Source organism: Bacillus rossius, chromosome 3 (assembly GCF_032445375.1).
Source record: "Bacillus rossius redtenbacheri isolate Brsri chromosome 3, Brsri_v3, whole genome shotgun sequence".
In the NCBI taxonomy this organism is placed as follows: domain Eukaryota; kingdom Metazoa; phylum Arthropoda; class Insecta; order Phasmatodea; family Bacillidae; genus Bacillus; species Bacillus rossius.
This window is the reverse complement of record NC_086332.1, coordinates 25,504,804-25,521,131: the sequence shown is the minus strand read 5'-3', so window position 1 is coordinate 25,521,131 and position 16,328 is coordinate 25,504,804. Positions and strand designations below refer to the sequence as shown.

General features: G+C 42.0%; 1 protein-coding gene across 2 annotated transcripts in view; it reads left to right on the top strand.

Moving 5' to 3' along the window:
* LOC134530394 (F-box/LRR-repeat protein 7-like) overlaps nucleotides 1-16,328 on the top strand; it is a 129,747-nt gene that overhangs the window by 13,892 nt on the left and 99,527 nt on the right. Inside the window, exon 1 of one of the 2 annotated variants that reach the window (XM_063365173.1) lies at nucleotides 11,583-11,699. The exons of the other annotated variant lie outside the window; for it this stretch is intronic. The gene's annotated coding sequence lies outside the window, so the exon portion shown is untranslated. Of the gene's footprint in view, nucleotides 1-11,582; nucleotides 11,700-16,328 lie in introns of those variants that run through there. 2 annotated transcript variants of the gene reach the window in all.

Below are 16,328 nucleotides of genomic sequence, written 5' to 3'. Positions count from 1 at the left end.
ATCCTTTTTAACCTCTCGATCTCCTCCTCAAGTCTATCAAGTCGGCTGACCACTTTTCTATCAGTCCTATACTCATCTCTAAGGATTCTAACCTTCTCAATATGCCGTTTTCATTCTGCCCCCATTTCTTACCTTTAGCTTCCTCCTCTTTCCGCATCTGCTCTCATTTAACCACCCCCCTCACAAAACAAATTCCAAAACAATTACCCCTCCCCCCAAAAAAATTGTTTACACTCCCTTCCCAATACCTGCAAGTGACTTCCATTATCCGTCAAACATCCAGCATCCGACCTACCTTTCTTCTCTTTTCTAGTACTATTTTCCTCATCTGCTGATTTACTAAGCCCAATTCCTTACTTTCCCACTCTTCGTTCTCAATACTTTCTATAAACCTCCAAAAGCAAGGTGAAACCATTCGTCGCATTCATCACACTGGACACCACTGTCCCTCCTCCTACACTCTTTGCCGCAGACCTTGCATTTCACCTTCCCACACATCCCTAACCTCTCCCCCACATGCTTGCCACCAAGATTCGCCAACCGACTTTCACGTACTTCAACTCTTTTAGCCCGTCGATTCTTTATGACCGTTGCTACAAAACTATTCACTCCTGATACACACCTGCTGAGAATCACCACACTATATCAATTTATATCTCGTTAAATTTAATTCCACCCACGCAACTACACCTGCCCTCCGCCGAAACTACTAGAGTAGGAGATAAAAATCATTACACTAATATATTACGTACTGATTTTTTATTTGCTAGTATCTTAAGCTCTCGTATACAGCATTTGGTAGGAGTAATTTTGTGAAAAAGGAACGGAAGTCGATGAACGGAAATGTGGGACAAAGATGGCGGACCCACGTGTAGAAACATGAACCCGTATGTAGCCAATTTCGTAGAAATTAGGGTACATACCAAACGTATTGTGTACTAAATGAAATTTATGATAGTGAAACTACTCTGGAATAAATATTTTATTTATGTCTGGATGTTATGCTGGCACACGCACCCACATATATGTATAAAATACGCGTGTGTCTGTGTTAAAGACGATCTTCCTGATTGAAAACGATGTGGTTTTTTGGAAATAATATTTTTAGGAATAAAATCCATGTGCATATAAATATTTTTTTCGTCGAAAACTTCTAAAATACTACATAACAAAGGTATTGGTCAATAGTTTGTGACTAAAATTTAACTGTCAATAATACTTAAAGAACATATATACCGATACATGGTTGAACACACAACATCGGTATACAACCACTCACTGACTGATACACACTTAATTCAAATATTTTATGTACAAAAACAATTTTTTTTTAATGTTGAAAATGTTTGTTTGAGCTTTATTTATAACATGGTGGAATGATAATGCTACAGTTACTAAAAACTAAAATAAAAAATAATTTTTTTTTTGCAAAACTTTGCGACCACGGAGAAACCCCCGAATGGCCACCGCATGGGGAGCCCTAAGAAAAGAAACGGGCTCCCCATTTGGAAGCCACCCTAGGTTGTTTTTTTTTTTACCACCCACTGCCTGTTGCAAGGGATTGTATTCATACCAGAAAAATTCCGCCATTTTATCTGGGCAATCCGCCTTGGAGGAGCCGGGGCGCGAACCCGGGTCCTACAAGTCACAGAGCCAGAGTGGTAGAGCGGATACTTGCAGTCTTCTTAACACTGACATGATGTTATTCCACGAGTTTACTGTAGTTTCGTGTGTCATTAACACGTGCAGTACGAGCAGTTCCATCTAACCTCAGTAACGAAAAAATTTATGTGTTCTTATGTTGTTCGTTCAGCATTAATTATGTAATTTCATAACAATGAAATATAATTTGTATAACTAGTATGGCAATTTGTTTGTTGATTTCTTGCAAACAAACTTACTGTCCCGCTGTACAGTAATTGTATAGAAATATAGACTAGTAAAAAATATATATAAGCTTGCACTGTCGATGGTGTGTTTAGTTAAAATTTAAAATATGTGTGTGCTTACAAGCATGAAGTTATTGTAAACTTTTTATTAATTTGGTTTTAAAGCCACAGGAAATTTAAGTTTCTTTTGTTTTACCGTGCTTAATATGCGCAGCTAATACTGGAAAGCTATGCAAACAACTGTTTGCAAATAACTTTAAATATTGGAGGTACTGGGGCAACACAAAGCATAAATGGTAACACTATTTTGTAGTGAAACAGTTATTTTCATGTAAATGTACAAATTAACAAATATGAAAGTTTACATGAATATTTCTTTTCCATTTACAAAGAAAATTTACGGTCCACAACGGCAAACAGAATAACTCAACGATGAAACTTAACAGATAAAAATTGGAAGAAAAAAAAAAGTTATATACGCTACATCGAGAGAAAACCAGTTGTACTCATTCCGCGGAGTGTATAAATAAATATATATGGAAGAATTCCGTTTCTTTGTGGCAGCTTTCCGCCTTTTTCGAAGAGGCCAGGCGGAATTCTGTCATTATGGTAGTTTCCCGCCGCCCCGTGCCGACTGGCGGGCCGGGCTGGCTGAGCGGCCGGGGAGAAAGCTGCGCTCCGCGTGTCGATAGGTCGTCGTTGCGAAACGCGGACATGCGCGAGCGGGTCGCCAGATGGCGCGTCTGGGGATGGCAAAACTTTTCAACACATCGATGTATCGTTTGAATGATATCGATACTGATAAAATATAGGCCTGAATATATTGATAATTTTGGTATATCGGTCTATTACTATTAAGATATGCCAACTTTTATCCATGCTTTACTTATTATAAGATTATTATTTAAGTAGATATGTGTTATATAAAGTTATGTACATATAAATCTAAACCAATACAAATGAATTACCTAATACAAGTTTAGCTCTTTCTAGCCAAAGTGAACACAACTAATTTGGATTATTTTTCAATTTTTTTATTATTTAATAATACCTGCTCTATGTTTCGATAGTTTTTCTCCAATTATTTTAATAGAGTAGGTCATTTTTATGGATTATTTAATTTATTTTTTCTGCCAAATGTATTTGCAGATAATTTTAATAAAATGGTTTTTATTTGAAATATATAATTTTATTCAAATTCGATATCATCGGAACAAAATATCGATATCGGAACCAAAATCGACACCAGAATGTTTATATTTTGAACCTGAAGTATCTATATTTCCGATATATCGATACATCTTTGCCATCCAGAGACGCGACTCTCCCGCGCCCCGCCGTCCAGGCCCCCCGCAGCCCCGCCTGTCTGACGGGTCGGAGCTGGCGGTGCAGATGCGGACATGGCATCTGATTGGTTCACGTGACCCAGGGCGTCGGGTGCTGATGGTTCAGTCGCGTGGAGCGGTTGTGTCTGACCAGAACTGGCCAACTGGAACTTCCGAGGTCAGACAGCACCATCCGCATCTGACGTCATCGACAATATTCGCCATTGAGAAGCATGTTGAGTACAGACAAGTTAACTCGTGCGAAAATAATTATAATGTTTAAATTTTCAATTCTCATAATTTCTTATTGGGCAACATTTTGTTTTATTTGTTTGCCGTTAAGTTTCTCTGAAATAAAAAAAAATAATTCGGCAATGAAAATAAAAGTTGTAGAAGTGCGTAGGCGTACAAATAATAGGTTTGGCTCAAATATATTTTAAACTCAAATGTATAGAAGTTAAATTAATAAACATTTACATTAACATCTATTTGGTGTGAAACTGCTCTATATGCTGAATCATGTGAACCAGATGCATCAGACAATTGAATGTGGCACGCTGCTACAGAAGACGTATCGGACAACACGGTCAGACAGATCAGACAGATCAGACAGAACAGACAGATCAGACAGACGAGACTGCGCGAATGTGGTAGGGCCGGAGATCCTCAGTCATTTCTGCTTCTCTTCTGTCTACCATGCGTCGTGAGAACAGATTTTTTTTTTGTTTGGCTCAACTGTCGGAATTCTACATGCTGAATTAAAATATACCAACTAAGAAAAAAAAGGTGTATCCAATTATAGTACTTAAAATATGAACACTGTTGCAAAACAATCCAAATTATTTGTAAAAACGGTCTTGTTTGACAGGCTGAACACGTGAGATTGCGCTGTGCTGGTGGTTGGCCCAGGTATTGTCTGGCACTCCGCTGTGACCTTTGAGCCAGTGATACACGAGTTACGAAATAAAGACCGGATCACGCGCAAGCCATTCAGTTCTTGAGTCACAGTCGAGAGCCAAAGAGGAAACGACACCGTCTCAAGTATGCGGAGGACATCTTGTAGGATCAATGAACGCACTAAGTTTTTAATTTTTGTTATACTTGGAAAATAAATAACGTGGTTGCTCTAGTGAGTAGGCTCTACAGCATTAAGATAAAAGTACCTATTGGCACAAAAAAAAATTCTCGTGAAATACATTTGTTTCCATCTGTTAGTAGGATAGTCAAAACGTGCACACAAGTAACTTCAAATGTAAACTAACCTAAAAATCATCAAATTGTTGTTGGAACTTAAAACAAGAGCATAGTATGCCTTAAAAGTCAGCAGCTATATATTTATTTATATGCCATAATAAAGTAATGAACAACTAATATTTATAGCTAAGTAAGTATAAAGAAGTTTCGTTAAAAAATAAAAATGCGACACGAAACACGAAAGAAACAGTTGACCTAAATAAATTATTAGTCCAACACAGAGACAGAACACCAGTACTAATCAAATAAAACCGCCAACGTAACAAATGCATTTATGTTAAATGTATTTTAATATATATTGATTTTTTTATGTGGAACTGTACAAAAAAATAATCACAATGGTGCTAAATACAAAAGTAAATGAAATATTGAACATTAGACTGAAAAAGTGACATTTTATTGTTCATGTATGTCATATGACCTCTCTCGAGAATTGCAAGTATGCGAGGAGGCGATTCAGGAATTGTAATGGTAGTGAATTCCAATTCACACGGGACAAATTACACGTTTCTGGAAGTTACCTCAAAATAATAATAATTATATGACTCTGAACCGACTGACGCAGTGCTCATGAGTACTAGTAGAAGCGGAAGTCGGGCGACTGTACACTCTCGGCGTTGTTTATCTTGAGCGCGGCAGCGGGAATTTCAGTCTCTCTCGGCGCGATGCAGAGCCAACCAGCGCAGGTAGCAGTGCCCGATGCTGTAGGGACAGATAGCGTGGACGCAATGACGCCTGCATGACGGGAGCACCCCGAGCAAACCTAGCGACACGTTGGACCCCGCCGGGAAATGAAACTCTGATCGCGCGTTGAGAGGCGGGTGACGTCACCGATGCACCGTGGTCACGCCCTTGGAGGGCTGGCGCGGCGGTTGAGCGGCCAGCTCGTCACGACTATCCCGGTTCGATAAGCTGTAGTTACTCCCTTGATAATTATGTGCCCACAGTTCCTCAATTTAACAGTCGTTCACAGGCATAACACTCTACTCTTAAAATATTAATGACATTATATACATATTGATAATCAATTACAATAACGTAGATAAATACGCTAACCTAACCTTTTTGACATCAAAGTTGGCTTGAAAAAGAGGTATGCTAGTTTACGTAATAAAATATTCCAATCAAGCGGTGTCTATTACGAAATCTATATTTATTTTTTATATAAAGTGGTATAGATTCCGGCTTGTCGTGCTGTTCTTTTTGTTGATTGTCGTCATGTTAATATGTATATTATCTTTTGGTGGTGTATTATTTGATGATATTTGTAATTGTTATGTATGTTCTTGTCTTTTAATTATATAGTTCTTTGTGTTTGTCTTGTGTGCCGTAGTCCCTGCAGGTATGGAGTGCCTGCTAGTTTCAGTAGGCTGTCTGCAGGTGGTGCCTAACCTGGGATCGGTACTTGCATGCCTTTAGGGCCTACACTGTCCTTTGTACCGTTCTGTATGTCATTAGTTCGTTGCTTTGTTCGTTGTCTCGTTCGCCGAACGGGCGGAGGGAGCTCGCGACACAAGCGGGCGGGTGTATGCCGGGACTGCGGTGGCGCAGGTCTGCTCGTGCGCGATAGACCGGCATGGGGAGGGAGCTCGCGACACAAGCGGGCGGGTGTACGCCGGGACTGCGGTGGCGCAGGTCTGCTCGTGCGCGATAGACCGGCATGGGGAGGGAGCTCGCGACACAAGCGGGCGGGTGTACGCCGGGACTGCGGTGGCGCAGGTCTGCTCGTGCGCGATAGACCGGCATGGGGAGGGAGCTCGCGACACAAGCGGGCGGGTGTACGCCGGGGCTGCGGTGGCGCAGGTCTGCTCGTGCGCGATAGACCGGCATGGGGAGGGAGCTCGCGACACAAGCGGGCGGGTGTACGCCGGGGCTGCGGTGGCGCAGGTCTGCTCGTGCGCGATAGACCGGCATGGGGAGGGAGCTCGCGACACAAGCGGGCGGGTGTACGCCGGGACTGCGGTGGCGCAGGTCTGCTCGTGCGCGATAGACCGGCATGGGGAGGGAGCTCGCGACACAAGCGGGCGGGTGTACGCCGGGACTGCGGTGGCGCAGGTCTGCTCGTGCGCGATAGACCGGCATGGGGAGGGAGCTCGCGACACAAGCGGGCGGGTGTACGCCGGGACTGCGGTGGCGCAGGTCTGCTCGTGCGCGATAGACCGGCATGGGGAGGGAGCTCGCGACACAAGCGGGCGGGTGTACGCCGGGACTGCGGTGGCGCAGGTCTGCTCGTGCGCGATAGACCGGCATGGGGAGGGAGCTCGCGACACAAGCGGGCGGGTGTACGCCGGGGCTGCGGTGGCGCAGGTCTGCTCGTGCGCGATAGACCGGCATGGGGAGGGAGCTCGCGACACAAGCGGGCGGGTGTACGCCGGGGCTGCGGTGGCGCAGGTCTGCTCGTGCGCGATAGACCGGCATGGGGAGGGAGCTCGCGACACAAGCGGGCGGGTGTACGCCGGGACTGCGGTGGCGCAGGTCTGCTCGTGCGCGATAGACCGGCATGGGGAGGGGGCTCGTAATAAGCAGGGCCCGGGGGCGCGGGTCACGAACGGCCCGTTACACCAATCAGCGCGCCTATCTGCTGCGCGCGCCGTCCTCCCCTCCCAGCGACGACTCTCTCTCTGCGCCTGCGCGCGGGCGCCGCTTCGACCCCCGGACGACAGGGTGTGTGCGGGTACCACTGCCTGATGTGTTGGGCACCATCGAATAATTTCTGCTGTTGCATAATCTATCATTATTCGTACCGTTTATCGAATAATTATTCGATAGTTCTAGTAGAATACCTTGTCATTCGCTGCAAGCTGCAACGTTGTTTATTATTATTGTCGTCTGAATATGCCTGTTCGAATAAAATTTTTTCCAATTACTATTTACTCTGCAAATATATCATTTTTTTTTGTTAAATACCATTTTTTAAAACTATATTTGGTACCGGCTTAGTGTTGACATACCGAAAATTACAGAGTACCAAATATATCGTGATAAGGATTTAACTAAAATTATATTAATATTGTTTAATCTTAGTCCAATGATAATGTAAAATATTTGAATAAATTTAACTAAGTAATTACAAAAAATTGTTTATAACAAACTAAACAGTATAAAAAATCTTAGGAACCTAAGCTCAGAAATGTAATAATGGGATTACTTCTTAAGACAACACTTGCAGTGATTATGATCATATATAAACAGCAAAGTAATTAAAAAGTACAACAAATAGTTAGTGCTTTATATTCGTTTTAAACATTTTTAACAGATTTTTTTTTCCCCCAAAGTTTACCTACATTGATATAGAGATTTGTCAGATAGCATCATCAAAACCTATAATCATGAAGATGTAGCACAAAGTGAATTATTAACTTTAGGTAATACTAAACACAAACAACCACAACATACCGATTGGCTAGGAAAGAGTGAATGACTAATGACTAAATTTAATCGACTGATTTTCATGTTAGTCGCGATTGATGATAGTTTCATACTATCGATTAAGGGGATAGTACCTGTCACTAGTTATTATAGTGGCCTGAGCAAAGGCTGGAGACGCTAAGAACCTGTCAACTCGGGACAATTTGACGATCAACACCTAGGTTATTTCATTTATGTAATGGCCAGTTAAACTTTAATATATATAAATTGTCATAAGAAATCCCATGTTTAACCTTGTATCTATATTATGAACTTCTATCGGTATTAAAAAAAATATTAAAAATTTCAGAAAGGTGGCAGAGATAAGAATGGTGCACTTATCTCAGTTATATCTTAACCTGGCTGTAATGCTGTTATTGAAAAGAAACATGGTCGTTTTATCTTTGATCGAAGTTGGTAATTCCGAGTAATATCCCAACACACTGCTTGCGTCTTGCGTTGCTGACATTGAAGGTGCACGTATAATAATTGTTGTGTGTAGGATAAAGAGGTTATTAATTGGGGCTGGAAAGAAAGGTACAGTAATGAAGTTTATATTCCTTTATTCAGTCTTTCATGGCCTTGGCTGGCGGGGATAAAGCAGGTAGTTTTTTTCTCTAACTTGCAACAAACCTTCTAAATCATTTTTTTTCCAATCATTGTTAATCCGTGTTTTTTAATTACTCCCGAAAAGTGCACCGCAGTTTTGACGTAACCATTTTATTCTAATTTTCGTGTAGGATACGAATTTACCCAGTTACACATTAAATTTCCTTCATGGCCCAAGTTACTTTTTGATGATCAACTGTATTTTTTTAGCTTTTGGTTAAGATAATTTATGTTATAATAACATCAAACATGAATTTACAAATGCACAATAAAATTTAAACATGCCTACAATATTAGTGTCAACATGTTTAAGACAATGTTTTCAAGTTAATTTTATTTGTGAGGTTATTCGTCTAATAAACTGGAAGCAAACAAACGAGAGCACGAGGAAATGAAGACAGAATGTTCCATCTGCTGTGGTTGTTGATCCGTGACCCGGGGAAGTCGTCAACGTTGCGGCAGTGGCGTGCGAGGTATGCGGGAAATGGGGGTCGGTGAAAAGGCGCCCGTACGCGCCCTTGCGACAGCTGCGGCGACCGGTCGACCTACTTGAGCGCCTTCTCCGCCACTCTCCGTCCTCCCCTCCACCCTGCTTCTTCCTTCCTTCCTCCCTCCCTCCTCCGTTCTCTGTGCGCCGTCGAAGCGTCTCTCTCTCTCTCTCTCTGTCGGCTCACCGACGGCATGTTTACCGACGTCGCGTGCCGCTTCTCCGGGGAGGTTCCATGACGAGCTGCGTGTTCCGTTACTGTTTCCCCCCCGTGTCTTCCACAGTTGGATACCCGGAGTCCCGCTCACGTGGCGAGGGTCGTGAGTTCACGCGTGTCTGTGAGCACCGAGTGGGCAGCCGAGAGGCCTGGAGCCCGCTGCGATCTCGGAGGTAGGAACTGGAGCAAGAAGCTAAGCAAAAGAGGGCTGCTTGCAGACAAAACTGCAGAAGATGCAAGGAAAGAGGACAACGGAAGCAAGAAGATGAAAAGATCGCTTAAGCATCAAATCAGTCGGAGATCTCGAAATACATAATGAAGAATTTTTTCCATGATATCTGGACAAAGAAAGAAGAAGAAGAAGAAGAAAATATATCGAAAAGAAATAAAGTACAAGTACGATAAAAAATATTCAAGCCAAAGCATCAAGCTAATACCAAAGAAGTGAAACATAAGATGCGCCCATATCAGCCACCCGTATGAAAAAAAAAAGATTAATAATACCTAATTGACAATCAAGAATTACAGAAGTGAAGAACTACAGTTAAAAATAATCCTAGTATCCACTAATCACGGATCAAATCTAGAAGAAGATATGTAATTAAAAAATTAGCAACTAGATTATAATAATCTGTAATATTGGAGGTCTCGTCGCCGCAAGCTTGTGTGCATTACCTTGCGATGTAAAACCATGGAAACAAAAATATTAAGGCGATGATACCACAACGATTAAATTGGGATCTGAAACACTCGGTAAACCCCACGTGGCTGCTTCATGAACCAGGCCGAAAATTAGTCTTGGGTAGTGTTGCATTCCGTAACACGTTTTAGTTTTTAATGCATTTTAGAAGTAAGTTAAGCAGAGCTATAAGTATGTGTCCATGTATACTCAAGAGCAACGAGTATTCGTTCTTAAGGAGCCCTGCTATTTTAGATTTTTCCATCTTTTTGCTATAATTCTTATTTTGAACAATTTAACCCAATTTTTTTTGGCATGTCAATGCATAACACATATCGCCCAAACCTTCTATACGTTGTTGCAACCACATACTGACAAACAGGCTCTAGTCTGTAAGCGCCGCGAGGAAAAAATAAACTTATAGTTAAAAAAATAATAAAAAAATTGCTTTTATCGTTATATGAACAAAAATTAAAAATAAAATTCAAATTTAAAATTTTGTCCAACAGCCAATTAATGCACCACAACTCTGTATAGCTAAAAACGCGGGGTGCTTTATATAATTTGTCGTAAATTTACTATCAGTAATAACAATATGATTTGTATTAGATAGTCTTTTCGAAAATTTTAGGATATATTCATTACGAAAATGAACATACGAACATAATAACAATAACGAACTTAAAATTAGTAAAGGGGGTGCTTCAGGGGCGCAAATGTGTAGTATTAGCAAGTGGGGCCAGCGGAAATTTACAAAGAAGGGGAAGGGGGGGGGGGGCGAGAAGTTTGCACGTGGGGTTAACCGACACGTCATACCTGGATGCGATACCCGTATGCTGTGCCCATATTTCGGCCGACATGCATGCAATAAGAAGAAAACTTGTAAATATACAGAAAGTTTATTACTTCACGCAGGCGACCAAAACTATAATGATAATCACACCAGTTCACAAGTGTTGGCTTCAACAAGTAGCCAAAGCTAAGTCCTATGTCATGTCAAACAAAACAAAAAAATAGTGCGTGGAGTCCCTCCGCGCGGAAGAAGTGAAACTTCGTAATGTGGAAATGAAAATAGGAAGGGGTAGAAATTGATTTTTAGTGAAATCATATTGTTTCTTTAAGACAAACTTTATTAACATTGCTTACAATTCACAATTGATCGCATCTTTTAATTATCATTTTCGAGTGGAGAAATATCAAAATCTATAACATTTACAATGGGATTGCTACTCGTTGCTAACGCTCGCGCTGGCCTGTAACAGGTATACTACGCGCATGCGTTCGAGTGCCACGCATTCACTCTCGCTCTGTCTCTTTCTGTTCCCCCTCCCCAGGAGAGTTTGAACGTTTAACGCAACAGTGCTTTCATACCCCCCCCCCCCCCCCCCTCCATGGTAGCGGTAAACGTTTAACGCAACCTTGTTGGAAGTCGCATTAGAAGTTTCACTTCAATAATTTATCACGGAAGCTTAATTGCAAGCGGTTGTCACAATGGTTTTAAACTGCAAGACGGCGAGGTGTAGCCCTCCCATCCAGTCTTGAGGAAGGGGTGCGGGGCCGCGCAGTCACGTGACCCAGATGCACCGCACGACTGACTGCCGCGATGTGCGGCCGGCCGCGCGAGTCCGGACACGCCCGCAGCGAGATGACTAATGCAGCGGCGGCAGTTGACTACTGGTTGAGTGGAACAGGTTCCCGGGGTCCACCACTCTGCCTCATTGTCTCTCGGAACAGGGCAGGTTCCCCGTCGGACCCGCTGCGCCCATAACGTGATCGGGTGGGGGGGTTCCGGAAGAGTCATCCGCGCGCCGGTCGTACGTCATCCCGTGTAGTGAGTACCCTAAATTATTTACCTTGTAATATTTTGCGTCTTTGCACATTTCTTTACAAATAAATTCATTTTATACCATATTTAATTGTTTATAAAAGGGGTTTTCATAATAAAAAATCTTTATTTAATTTTTTCAATGAACTTAAGGCGGAGTCACACACGCCATTTTGTATATATTTTCTTTTCATTTTCTTGGCTTTACTACTAGTTAAGGACTATTGCTATAAATTTAACACTACACCTAGTTTACATTTGTTTGCCGGGGTTTAGTATTTTTTCCAAGTCTTTTTCGCTTTTATCGAAGTCTTTTCATTATCTGATTTATATTTCGGTCTGCTAATCACATGATTCAATAGTCGACGTAGCTGCTCCGGCAGCAATATTCTAATGGCGGGTGCGGCAACTGGGTGTGATCAGCGTGCAGAAATGTAATTGAAAACACAGTTTGTTTTTATATATCATGGCACGCTCCGACATTGTTTTAAAGAATTCTACGTTATGTTTCGTGCCAGAGTTTCGTGTTGTGTTATTTGCAGCATGGGAATTATGAATTTTCTCGTTCACCGAGGTTAGATGTTAGACATCTCTGGCGAGTACTGAAAGACAACTCTCTCTCTCTCTCTCTCTCTCTGAAAACGTTGTGCCCGGACCGGGCCATGAGAATGGCGTTGTTGGCGGCGACCCCTGCGGGCGCTGGGATGTTCCTTTGTCCGAATGTAATGGCGGGGGGTGGGGGGGCTCGCGCGCTTCACGGTCCGTCACCAGCCACTCAGGAATGTTTCCTACTTCCCCCGCCATTGTCCCCGCCGCGCCCCGCTCTGCATTCTTCGTGACGGTCGGTTCCCAGGCGCTGTCCCTTCGCAGTCCGCCGCCCGCGTCGCGCGCTCTGTAGAGCTGTAGCAAACCGTATGTGTATGTGTAGACAAAGTTTGAGATTGGAACAGAAACAACTTAAGAAAGTATTTTGTACAAATTAGAAATATGTAAGTTTTTTGTTTTTTATAATCGCGTATTTTCACGTTTTTTTGTTCTTATCTTTAAAGAGATAATATAATAAAGCCGCTCTAATGAGATTTAATTGTTTCTTGGTTAACAAAAACTGTTAATTATCAAATATTGTTAATTTTTTATATTCTATTTATTATTATTTACGCGACGTCATACTCTACGCGTACGCAATACGATTCGATTCGTTGCTGCAACATAACATAGCATGTTATGCGGTATCAGAAGTAAAGAGTAACGTAATGATACGATAGTAACGAGTACTAATTGTTATAGTAACGAATACATACGGGTACGCTTTTTTTCGTTACTTTTACACCTATAGCGCTCTGTGCCTCGCGGCCACAGAACAGCGGCTCTTACACTGGCAACTGAAGCCATCGCGACATGTGACGCTATCTGTTGGGTGGGTCCATAACTACTAGCAAAAAAAACTCGGAATATAGGTTCTAGTGCAAAGTTTTATGTTAGTAATGATAATTTATCTACTTGACTAATTACTTAGTAAAAGTGATTTCAGCTGCGAAGAACACATAAAGGCTGTTTTGTAATAAAAAAGTTCATGTTACGTGGAAATGAGTAAGAGATGCAAACGTTTCTGGTTTGCCAGAGCACAAAGTATGTAGCTACCAAAATGGAGTGAATTATTTTTCACGGTTTTTTTTGCCTGATAATAGCGTATGCATTACTTCTCCCAATCAATGTAGCTATTTTAGCATGTTATGAAAGCCACCATCTAGCGGACGGGCCCAAAACTGCTTCAAAAAACTAGGTCTCAAGTTTCGGCAGTTACAGTTTCTCCCCCATGGTCGCGGCTCCTCACTACTGCCCGTCTCGCGCTGTTGCCACGTTCCCATTGCCCGACGTGTCAACATGCCAGTTATTATATTATGTGCTGGGGAGCACCCTTGAAAAATTAATATGACCACACTTTTGTTTAGCACACACGAAATATTGACGATAAATCCTATTTCTTTTATTATTGTGCTTTAGATTTGTGATATTGATGAACTTGCTAAAGAACATTAATATTTAATTTAAGATTTAAATTTTTCATCCGCAATTTTATTGATTATTTGTATAATGTAGCAATGAAAATCGCTCTTTTATTCGATGCTAATGAATTATTTTTAAGTCTAGAAGATCCTGCCCTGTACTGCCTTGGGGAGGTCTCGCGGCCCTCCCCAAGTGCCGCGTCATCAGCGTCCCGAAGCTCCGCGAACAGTGGCGTGCCAGTTGCCGCCACTTCGCGCAGACGGGGCCCTCGAGATCCGCAGAGAATCTCCTGGGCTCCGGGAAGGGGAAGGGGGTAGCAGGGTGCCGCTGCTAATCGAATCCGGCGTGTAACGGTAATGTTATCTGCATCGCGCCCCGCCCGCAGTCAGGCGCGCTGGCTGGCTGGCCAGCCTCGTCACCAGAGACCTCGTAACAGTTTCATAAATTATTTAATCATATGATTATCTCCCCGATTACAAGTATTAATTATACATACAAGAATATCTATAATATTCTGCCACTTGTCATACTATAATATTTTGAATAGTTTTATTAACTACAATTAATTAATAAAATATTATTAGTAATAAAATTAATAATAATTAATACACTTAAAATACACTTTCCTTGTGCCATATCATTAAATAAAAAATATTTCTTCTTGAAAGTTACATAAAAAATGTATATCTTTTATGAGAACTATCTCAGTCAAGTAAATATTTTGCCGCTCAAATGTGAAAATCAATACCACCTCTTAATAATACAAAACAGTCAACACATAGTACTTTGTATAGGACATCTCTTTCTGCGCATGACCTTTCTTGAGTGTTTCAGCATTTTTGAAATTATTATTCTTGTGTCGTCAGCTTGAATTAAGACTTTGCTTGTCCTGAATTCTTCTTTCCAAATTATTGGTATCCTGCGCACTCATATTTTCAGCTAAGCCCGTAGATTTTCGATAGGACCGAGGTCTGGGCTTTGGGGACGTGTTGTGATGGTTCTCGAAACACATCCCCCAGTCCTCAGTCCAATCGAAAGTCTATGGGCTCAGATGACTGAGCGTATAATGTGGAGTTCACGGATCCTGCGCACTCTTTGTGTTTGTACTTGTCCGCTGTGAACGGCTCCAGTCTTCTCGCCACCTCGTGACTCGGCGATTTTCCATCATGACTTCTACGTCTGTATCAAGGTTAAACAACCACTTAACACTTCGTTTGAAACTTCATTTAGATCACTGGTGACTTTTTTTTTGTTACTGACCGTATTTTTTCTTCTTCTTCTGTGGCGAATATTGTTGTTGTGAATAACGCTTGTGGGATCGTTATCAAATCCAATTCAATTCAAGGTCTCACAACGGCTACCATTAAAAATATGAGTGTTCCCACTTCACGAGAACATTCTAGTCGTTAAAGTAATGCAATTTTAGTTCAATCCACACCCAGCTCCAATGAAGTGTTCGTGAATTTGTCTATAAATATATCTTTTACATTTATTATTCTCGTCTCGTGTCTATTGCCAACAGCAATAAGAAACAAAGTAGATTCTACGTATTGAAATTGAATTACATTTAAGCCAAATAAAACATTTCTCGCTTTAAGGGCTCCGCCTACCCGGGCACACACACGGTGCGCAGAGCTTCAGGAAAAACAACGCGATTTGAAAACTGCTCAAGATATGGTAGTGGAGTCTGCTTACGAAAAAACATTTAAGAGTTTGCTGAGGGCCGAAAAGTACTTTTGATTTCGAATTAAGTTTTTAAACCGTATTTTTAGAAGTGTTAAAATGGCTAAAACGCATGTTTTCAGAGTAATTTTTGGCGTAAACCAACCAGTGCAGATTCTTGAAAGCACTTAAGGGACTTGCATTACACCTTTATCTTCATTTCTCCGCAATATAATGTTACGGTCACCGCTCAAATTCCACAGTTATCCTGTGACGACGAGAAGACTGCGCGCCAGTTCAGAGCCTTGCGCTTAGAGGCTATACCGCGCTAGAAATACCATCGAGCGTCGCGCTTATCATCCCGCGTCACTAACACACATACACCCCTGACGAGGCGGGCCCCTTAAGATGGATTGATAGTTCTTTATTTTTATCTTGTAGCATCGGCCCTATTTAATCAAAATAAAACGTTTGAATGATAGTTACAGTACTTCGCAGGAATCATCATGGAGGTGCTGACCAGTTGTTGAACAAGGACGGTGGATGAGCAGAAAACTAGGTAAGACCTGTAAATAAATTATGGAGGGCATTAGATGGCGCACTTGTTAGGGACAATGGATGAGTGGTTCTCGAGGTACTGGCCAGGAACTGTTCAGGAGTGTTGGGACAGTTACCTATTTTAGTTGCGCTTAAGTCTCGTGGACAGTGAGGTAAATTTAGACGGAAAAGACAACAATACAAATCAGGGATGTCGGATAAGGAATCTATAAGTTTTCTTGGGGAACCATTGAAAAACTGAAGTCAGGTTGGCTAGACTGGCACCACGGCTCACGGGGACGGCACGCTCGCTGATCAGGAAGCACGGACGAGGAATCGTGGACGGGGCATGAAAGAGGCAGGGCGGAGCAGGAAGAACAGGATACTGGTCGCATTTCAACCGCTGCATGACCGATTTGTCTCGACTCG